Below are 8,916 nucleotides of genomic sequence, written 5' to 3'. Positions count from 1 at the left end.
AATTAGTATCAATGCTGGCACGTATACCAATTAGCTGTGAAGCTTGTTCACCATATATACATGTTTATGAGAAAGATTTATGACATGCTTAAGAATTCTCCTAAAGAAATTATGTGCCAAAACTCCACATTACTCTCAAGTGAAAAGCATAAAAGCTACAGAGTATTTATATGTGCTCCAGATATGTTTAATTTTACTGAAATCAATAAAGTAACCGTAGATTTGCAGCATTGTAACTTAACAATATTCAATGCATGTAGTTTATACAGTCTGTGAAATTTTCTGAATTCTTCAGAACCAAAGATGTTGAATTATCTCCACTACATGGAAAATGTGTTCTTGAAAGCTGTTTTTCTAGTAAGCCACAGATCTGACAGAGAAAACAAACTAGCTGTCCACTTGGAACTAGATGCTAACCTGAGACTCATCAGTTATCATAATCCTCTACTCAGCGACAGAATTGGATGTGTATGAGGATGGATTTATTGCTGCTGCTGAGATCTCAGCCAGAGCATCATCAGAGTTCAGGCAACAGATGGTTCTCAAGGGAGCTTTCCATAAGAAAGCATTATATATAAGTAAACAGTGCCTATGTGTGTATATATGTTTATTCACATACACATATATATGCATACACACACACATATATACATAGATCTCATTTAGTGTTGCTCTTTTTTCTGACTTATGAGTCTCTGAATTTTAAATAAACTGTGGACTAACAGTTTGATGGATAAAACATACCTATGCAATTGCAATAAAATTTTGCCTTTTTCTTGTACCTGAGGTGGCCTGATACAGCACCATTTTTCAATCAGTTTTCCCTTTCTGGTAGAAAAGAGAAACTGCTTGACCTGTATAACTTTGCATGTCTTTTCTGACCCGTTGATCACATGTGGTTCCTCCAACCCAGTACCTAGCTGATAGCTATGCCACACTCCCACACCGATATGCTTAGGTTTCTCTCTAACCTCAATGACAACAGCCTCTGTTGGTCTCTGCCACTTCAGTTTGGAATAATTTTCCCAGAAATGCTCCAAAACTAAAGCGCTGACACCAGACCACTTTAAGAACATCTACTCCTGCCTCTGTTCTCTCTAATACTACCAGTAACTCCATTCATCCTGAATTATTGCTGCCTTAAGACGGATGCAACTGTGTGGGTATTTCTTCCATAGCTTATAAAAGCAATCCCAGGCTTTAGCATATGCACATACCATGCAGATTTTATCTGCATATAAGCTCCATTTTTAAGCCAATGGCTTTTAATGCCATTAAAATGGCATTAATGTCATGTGCTGGCTCTTCAGCTCTTCAAACTTTGTTGTGTCTCGTGTGGAATTGCTCTGGTGAGCCTTTGCTTCTGCATCAGACCAAGTGCTTTTGCTCCTAACCATTTGGACTTTCCCTGTCTGAACTTTGATATTCACCCCACATTTGTTTTAGCATGGTGAAGTCATTCAGTCATGTGCAATAGTCAGTGGAAAACAACAACAGAAATGTGCAGAAGTTACAAATTAAGCCTTCTTCAAGGCAGACTTTTTTAGTTTCAGGCTTTTTTTATGAACCTTGAAACTTTTTCATCTTTTTGTTGCCCCTACAGAACATTTCAAATACAACCTACACTCAGGTTCTTGCTCCCAAAGATGTTATCTCCTCTGAATATCCCCCATCCATATCAGACAGACTGTGATCTTGTTGTGGTATGCGGAGCCACCATCTACTCTGTTCCCTCTAGATCTTAGCTATGCTAGAGCCAATAAATGCTGTTTCAAATGAAACTGTGTGGCCGCTGGAGACAGATTATGCAGTTCATAACACTATGCCAGAATAATGTTCACCAAATATTCTCGGTGCTCTTCAAATAATTTGTATGTCACCCTGGCATTACTTCTCAGCACAAGGGGGTTGAAATAGCTGGAAGAGCTCACAAATACCTGTGTGCAGGATAGCGCATATCCCTAAACTGCTCAGCCAGATGCAGTTCAGTCATGGCAGTGATTATTGCTCTTTGCGTTGCTCGTGGGCAGCATGCAAGAGCTGAGATTAAATTATTACTCCATTATTTGGTTCTGGACCATTGTTTCTGTAATACGGGAACAGGCTGTAAGGAATTGTATGATTACTAGATTTTACATGTAAATAAAATTGATGGGTAGATGGTTTAGCAGCAGCAAAGAAGGCTTTTATGTAGTTTTCTTACTACTGAAGAGGAGCTGGTTTGGTCTCTGTAATGCTGCTCATTCAAATGGAAGTGGTGGGTTTGGTATTGTCTGTCCGATCAGTTTTCCAGGTATAATGCATCTAATTTTACATTTTAAAACAATTGGAAGACATTTCCACATTTTACTGATTTTTCTTTATTAAATATTAATTCTTGTACCCAACCAGTCTATCTAACTCACAGCATAAAAGATAATTTCTTCATCAGAAGCGCTGCCTAAGACCACCATGAGCTGCCCTGCCCCTGTCTATCTGGGACATGAAGAACCTGATACCAAGAGCAAATAGGGTAAGAGTAGTAGGTGAGCACTCTCCAGGTGCTCACTGCTGCAAGGTTGGAGGATGGGTGGGCAACATGTGTGAGACATCTCCAGCTTAGGACAAGTGAAGGAATCTGTCTCACATTGTGTGGATGGCTGGTGGTCCCTAGGAAGGGCTTTTTTCTTTTTTTTTCTCCAGCAAATCTCTTTGTAATCAAAAGCTCCTTTAATTGTCTCTTTTTTGGGAGTTTTGGACCTAAAATTTATTTTGGATATCTTTTACTTAAATGATGTCTCAATATAGAGGAAATAAGAACACTTTGTACTTGTTGGTACCTTATCTGCGGTGGGAGAGGAAGAGATGTGATGAGGTGCCAATGATATTTAGATTTGTTTTCCAGTCAACAGGGGTTACATATACAGATTTGCAGAAAGCACACTGAAAAAAGACTTTCTGGGGAGTTGTTACAAACTATTACAACGGACAGTTTAAACTTTTAAGGGAAAAAATAAAGTTGCACCATATTATCATTATTTGACAGAGAAAAGTATAAAAGAGGTCATCTGTACCTCACAAACTATTACAGAAGTAGTGCTGCATTTTCATTTCCCATCTATTATCGTCTGCAATGTTCCAGCCTATGTCAGATCAAAATCAAAAACTGATCCTATGGAAAAAGGATGGGGTGGATATGGGGGGGGTGGGGGTGGGGAAAGGGCTTTCCTTCCTTTCCTTGAGACTGAGTGTGGTCAGATTGGCATGGCGTGGCTCAGCAGGTCACCTGCTGACATCCAGGCAGCCCTTGTTACATTACAGGGTTGACCATAGATGGTCATGGGAGCCTCTCAGCCTGAGACCTGGGGGGAATATCCTCTGTTCTCCCCATCTCTGACTCACCTGGGATCAGGCCAGACTGGTTCTCAGGTGTGGACAATTCTCCCCATGGGACCAGACAAGCAACACCATAACTCAGACCTCTGGGCTGTTTGCATTATCTCTCTATACTGTCAAAACTCAATGAATCTTTTCCAAAAAGTCTCAAGGCTGTATTTTTCAATCTCACCAAGCCTACTTGTACTGTCTGCTTCATTTATTCTCCTGTAAAAATGAATGACCTATATGTTAAAAAGACTTGAGCAACCATTCTCACGCACAGCAATTGCTTCTTGTTTTTTGAAGCCACCTACTATAGCAGCTGGGACTGGTCTTAACTCTGTTGCCTCAGCATGGGTGGGAGTAGGACTACAAAGCACAGCTATTGGTATTCCTCTGCTCAGTGTGCTGCACATATGACTGCATCATATATAGTCCCCATCCTACGTCTCGCATGTAGGTTGTCCATGCCCAGTGAGTGACACACCATAGCTCTGTGTATTTCCCTCATCCCTAATATTAGAGCAACAGCACTTGCTTGATGCAAATAGAAAATGCATCTCTTCTCAGCATAGGCAATAAAATGGAGCTTCTTTAAAATGGAGAATTTCCCACAACAATCACTTTATAATGGCCATGGAGTTGTCACTTGGAAGATTCGGTTGCCAATTTGCAACTATCTTTATTATACTAGTATGTATGGAGCCTGATTAGTTTGGCTCTTTGGCACTTTCTTGACAGTTTAGAAAGAATATCCCACTGTTCAAGGGGAGACTTTGCATAGGTGCTGACACACAGTGAATATCTTTTTTTTAATCTTGCTACCTATAAGTCATGAAGGGCTTTGGTGCTAGTCCTATGACAACTGGGAAACTTAGAACTGTGTTTATAATTAAAAGTTCCTTTTTATTGCCAACAAGCATCACATGTCAAGCACTGAATAATCACTATAGTATAATGATTATTTGGGAGTGTTGTTTCTATTAGAAAGAAAATTTCTCCTGAGTAATCAGCACTCCACTATCACCTCTTTCTTCCTGTGATACTGCAAATCTGTATTTATGCTACTGGTGTCACTCCAGCAGGAATGAATGGTGTGCCCCAGATAACAGCAAATGTTTCCAAAGTCTGTTAGAAAGGGAGAAAGTGCCACATTTTACATATCTGTGTCAAGTTCTTGATGGCCATCAGCAATTTATAGAAAGAAATGCAGAACCAGTATCAGAAGGGGGAAAAGCATTCAACACAGAGAATTCTACATTTAATATATTATCACTTGCTTCAGTTGAAGTAAAGATTTTTGTAAGCTCAGATAAAAGTTAATTCTGTCCACTGCTATGTTGTAGTCTTCGTTCACTGGAAGGAAACTCTTCCTGCAGCATTTTATCTTCTGGATTAAATAATTTTCCCATAAGATAGACATATAATAAATTCTACTCTGAACATACAGATAACAATGTGACCAGCATTCCTGCAAGTCCACCCAAGAGCTGCTCCCAGCCTGGCAAAATATCCTCAAAAGCTCTGAGTGCTTATTGACTTAGAGGGAAAGGATTTGGCCCTGAGATGATCTTGGGTGGATATTTTCTATCCACGTGGCAAAGCATCATAGTGCTTTTGATAGGTTAGAAAGATTTCCCACTGCGTGGATATTCCAAGGTCTTCCACTCTTGGCAAACAACGTATTTATTAACAAAACACTGTTCTTCAGGATAATGTCTGGTTCTTTGAACTTTTCCCCTCTCTCTTATACAGTCATTTTTCACCTCCTTTTCTTCTTGCCAGGCTGAAGATATTTTCACAGATTTTCTAACCCTCTGTAACAGCCAACTAGCACAACTGAGATTGCAGTCAATGCAGTTCAGGCCTTTGGGAATGTAAAAGCATCTTCTGGATAAATAAACCAAAAATAAGAGACAACTCACAGAAAGCTCTAGAGGCATCTGGAATCTAAAACTGCAGAGAAATGCAGAGGGGAGGGTCTTGGGGGGGACACACAATGAAAATAGTCAGTAATTTCTTTTATTCATACCAGTCCTGTGTCAGATGTGAACTTCCCACAGATGGAGGTATGTGATGAGATGGCACCAGGGACAATATTCTCTATAAAACAGAAGTCCAGCCATTTTCACATACCACCAACTAAATCATGCCTATGGAGTGATATTTCAGACTAGATTTCATTTTTTTATTTTCCTCACCAGCCTCTCTCTCACACATGCACACACATGCATGCCAGCAGCCCAGTCCCTAGCTCAGAGACTGACCAAACCCAGCTGCTCTTGGACACAGGCTCATCTCACAGTTTGGGATCCCGGCTTTGCCCCTGCCAAGAATTCCCTGGGGCCGACCGTAAGCATTGTTGATCCAAGTGGCATGGAAAACCCCGAAATGTCTGGGAGCACATTAGTCTTTTGCCAGGAGGGATGAGGAGGCCCTGCCAAGTGCCTATTGAATTACAGGCATGTGCCATCTTCTGTTGCGGTCCTGCTGCTGTTGAGCGGGCAGGACAAAGCCGGATCCAAAGAGGCAGTTGTTGTGGAGTTGGGCTGTGGATGCTCTGGCAGAGATGGATGCGATGACAGATGGAAGAGAGGGAAGCATGATTTTTACATATATTCCAGTCTTTCTACATCTTTGCTTTTTCCATTTCTGAGCACTATCCGTTTATTTTTTAACTCAAGTTAGCCCAGAATTAGTAAAAGATAAGAAATCTCTTATGTTAGAGTTACTCCAGAAATAGAGCAGGGTTTCACAGGTAGGTATTAAAGCTTGTTTTGCATTGACATGGCATGTCCTAAATAAATTTATCTGCAAACATTTTTTCCTGTGTGCATACAAACCAGTAACAATACCAGTCTGTATCCTGATGGAAAACTGCTCTGCTCTCCTCCCATAAAGGAAGAAAGGTATGTGAAAGCTGTGAAAGCCACATTTATTATATACATGAGAAAAAAAAAAAAAAAAAGGAAAAAAGGAAAAAAGATTTTAGATACTGAAGTAATATTTCAGCTATGAAAACACTTCTCCGCTTCTGGGTTATATCTTAGCTGTCACCAGATACGTGAAATCATACTCTCCCTATTCCATAACCATCAGCCCCTTTTCTGTATTTATTTTATTGCTCTTCTAGATGGAAGTCTTTCCCCTTTTTTTTCTCTTTTTACTTTCAATAGACCAGTCAAGAAATGTACTCACTGGTAAGGGAGGTCGCTCTTTAAAGTGCATCATTATATTTAATTATAATTAATTTAGAACTACAATAACATTTATGAACCCCATGAACTGGGAACTAAAGGTAATGTTTAATAACTAAGTAATCATTATAATGTATAATAATTCTGTCCAATTAACAAATAATGAATAGCTACAAGTAACTGCTAAAAATATTTTTTTCCTGTGTTAAAAGGCTTTTGGAAAAATCACATTTAGAAAGAGAAGAGTCCTGTGAGATATTAACTATGCTAAAGTGTATTGTTAAAATGTGATAGAAAAATTGCAAATACAGTTAGGTGAAAGGAGATGTAGGACAACAGCGCAAAATTATCCTTTTGCTCTGATCCTTTTTAATATTGGGTTTGTATTTTTGGTTTGGGTTTGGGTTTTTTGGTTTTTTGTTTTTGTTTTTTTTTTTTAATTGTTCCTTATGCCTGTCAATTTTCAAGAGAAAAGCAGTGTTTATAAAGGAGAAATAGGATAGGCAACTGTGGCATTTGAGTTAACTTTATGTAGGGAACAAACTCTATTTCCTTTCTCTTGTGAAAAAACATTTCCAATAGCAGAAAGATTGATTTATATGGAAACAGCCATAGAGTAGACACAAAGCTGCTTCTTTTCCCACACGCTTATTTTGTTATAACAGGAGTAATTACTACATTTTAATGTTAGTGTAAGTAACAATTTGAGTCTTGTGCCATATAATTTGAGAAGGTGGAGAACAGAATTTGGAAATCATAACTGCTGGCAAAATTAATGCTGATCATTGCTAATATTATTCTACGTGCTTTGGGGGTTGAGGTGCTGTTTCCTTTAGTGTTTATATCTAATACATGGGCATGTATGGCACTGCACAAGCCTGAGAAAGAGAAAGTACATTATTTATTTATATACGAAAGCTACTTCTTCATCAGTTTGGGATGAACTACATGCATAGAAACTCAGGAGAGCTCTGGAGAAAATGAAAATACAGCCCAGTATACCGATATGTCTGTGCCAATATCTATACCAGCAATACCAGCAGGATTTTACGTAAAATAAGGATTTGAAAAAAAAAAAAACCCTTTAAAAGAGGAATAAGTCATGTGACAAGGGATTAATGGCAAAGAAGGGGAGTAGAACAGTGTAATTAGTCACTCAAGGTGGACTTGTAATAGCACTTTAAATATTTTCAAAATATTGATGCTTCTACATATCAGAAAATATAAGCCAGAACCAAAAATATATTTCTCTGCTGAACTGTATGTATTGACACCCTTTGGGAAACTGCTTAATCTCATTTCTCCTGGCAAAGCAATGGTTGATGTGGCCTTAAAAAAGACTTTTCTTTTCTTAGAAAGGGTCTGCCCTTTCTAAGGGTCTTTCATGTTGCCTGGGCTCCCAGTGAAGTCTGAAAAATGAGACTTTATATTGACCTTACATGAATGTTTCAAAAGGACCTGATTTTCCAAAATACTGCACAGATGAAGAGCGAGACTCTTCTATACTGATGTGATGGTTTATCAGTGTTATCCTGAGTGGGCATAAGCAGTACCCAGAAGAGCAGCAATGGGAGATGAGGTCCCAGTTTGGCCCAGCTGCAGTTTGCCAGCCTGTAACTTCTTCCTACTGGGACACGAAGGCTTTGCTTCCATCTACTGAGGAACAGGCTGCTTTTGGTTTTGCACAGGCAACACCTCAGCATTTTCTGGCATCCAAACCACACAGCGTTTATAAGGTGCTGAGCAGCCAGGTGTCATAGAGCAGTGTGTGGGGAGCTGATCCTGAAGATTTATGATGCATCTTTTGGTCTCTCTCTGGTCCATTTCCTTAATCATGATGCTGATTACTAGGACAATTGTTTTTAGTTCTTGTTTCATTTCATTTTACTTTCCTTGGAAACCGTAATGAATCTTTATTATGTTTTCTTCCCCTCCAACCTTTAAATCAGCTGCCCTTCTCCCAGGCAGCTGTAGGCACAGAGAACACCTTGCAGGCACTGTTGTGTTAAAGGCACTCGAGTGTGAAGCAAAATAATTAAATGGGGCTGACATGGCTTTCAGAGAGGTTTGCTGATCTATCCATGACAATTAGATGGCCTCTGAGTGTTGCCCAGACACTTGCAACCAGGGCAAGAGTATTCAGAAGGTAGGCTTTAGAGTATTACCCAGCAGAAATCTCATTTTTTCTCCCAAGCATTGCTTTTTTTTTTTTTTTTTTTTTTTTTTCTGAAGAGGAAGGGGCTGGAGGCTGGCAGAAGCCCAGCCTTTGATGCCAACCAGGGAAGGGGAGGGAAGGGTCTGACTCAGGAGTGCACTCCCAGTTATTTATTTCTGTTTTTTTTCATTCCAGCTTGATATTTTC

This window comes from Athene noctua, chromosome 4 (assembly GCF_965140245.1).
Source record: "Athene noctua chromosome 4, bAthNoc1.hap1.1, whole genome shotgun sequence".
NCBI lineage: Eukaryota > Metazoa > Chordata > Aves > Strigiformes > Strigidae > Athene > Athene noctua.
Note: the sequence above shows the minus strand (reverse complement) of the source record.